Genomic DNA, 989 nt, shown 5'->3' on the forward strand with positions numbered 1-989 from the left:
TAAGCGTTGCTTGGGCGAGAGTAGTACTAAGTTGGGTGACCACTTGGGAAGTCTTCGTGTTGCACCCCTTTTTTCTTTCAATTTCAATTTCTCCCAGTTCTTTTCTTCCTTTCTCTACAAATGAGAACCTCCCCCGCTCACGCCCATCGCGTTTCGATCATGCCGCCCCGCATGCGTTAAATCCGATTTTGTGCGCATGGCATGTCGGGTGCGATCATACCAGCACTAATGCACCGGATCCCATCAGAACTCCGTTTTTCTTCCTTTCTCTACAAATGAGAGCTCACGCCCATCGCGTTTCGATCATGCCGCCCCGCATGCGTTAAATTCGATTTTGTGCGCATGGCATGTCGGGTGCGATCATACCAGCACTAATGCACTGGATCCCATCAGAACTCCGCAGTTAAGCGTGCTTGGGCGAGAGTAGTACTAAGTTGGGTGACCACTTGGGAAGTCCTCGTGTTGCACCCCTTTTTTTCTTTCAATTTCTCCCAGTTCTTTTCTTCCTTTCTCTACAAATGAGAACCCCTCCCCCGCTCACGCCCATCGCGTTTCGATCATGCCGCCCCGCATGCGTTAAATCCGATTTTGTGCGCATGGCATGTCGGGTGCGATCATACCAGCACTAATGCACCGGATCCCATCAGAACTCCGCAGTGAAGCGTGCTTGGGCGAGAGTAGTACTAAGTTGGGTGACCACTTGGGAAGTCCTCGTGTTGCACCCCTTTTTTTCTTTCAATTTCTCCCAGTTCTTTTCTTCCTTTCTCTACAAATGAGAACCCCTCCCCCGCTCACGCCCATCGCGTTTCGATCATGCCGCCCCGCATGCGTTAAATTCGATTTTGTGCGCATGGAAAGTCGTGTGCGATCATACCAGCACTAATGCACTGGATCCCATCAGAACTCCGCAGTTAAGCGTGCTTGGGCGAGAGTAGTACTAAGTTGGGTGACCACTTGGGAAGTCCTCGTGTTGCACCCCTTTTTTTCTT

At 50.9% G+C, this 989-nt stretch overlaps 3 non-coding genes and 1 pseudogene across 3 annotated transcripts; all 4 read left to right on the top strand.

Moving 5' to 3' along the window:
* Positions 1 to 68, top strand: part of LOC111476049 — a 130-nt pseudogene extending 62 nt beyond the window's left edge.
* Positions 69 to 352: 284 nt separating this feature from the next.
* LOC111476047 lies at positions 353 to 471 on the top strand. Its single transcript, XR_002716864.1, has one exon. It is a non-coding gene; the product is annotated as a 5S ribosomal RNA (ribosomal RNA).
* A 135-nt stretch (positions 472 to 606) lies between these two features.
* On the top strand, positions 607 to 725 carry LOC111476046. Its single transcript, XR_002716863.1, has one exon. It is a non-coding gene; the product is annotated as a 5S ribosomal RNA (ribosomal RNA).
* A 135-nt stretch (positions 726 to 860) lies between these two features.
* Positions 861 to 979, top strand: LOC111476048. Its single transcript, XR_002716865.1, has one exon. It is a non-coding gene; the product is annotated as a 5S ribosomal RNA (ribosomal RNA).
* The last annotated feature ends 10 nt before the right edge of the window (positions 980 to 989 follow it).

The sequence above is a fragment of the Cucurbita maxima genome, unplaced genomic scaffold, assembly GCF_002738345.1.
Source record: "Cucurbita maxima cultivar Rimu unplaced genomic scaffold, Cmax_1.0 Cma_Scf04733, whole genome shotgun sequence".
Taxonomy (NCBI): domain Eukaryota; kingdom Viridiplantae; phylum Streptophyta; class Magnoliopsida; order Cucurbitales; family Cucurbitaceae; genus Cucurbita; species Cucurbita maxima.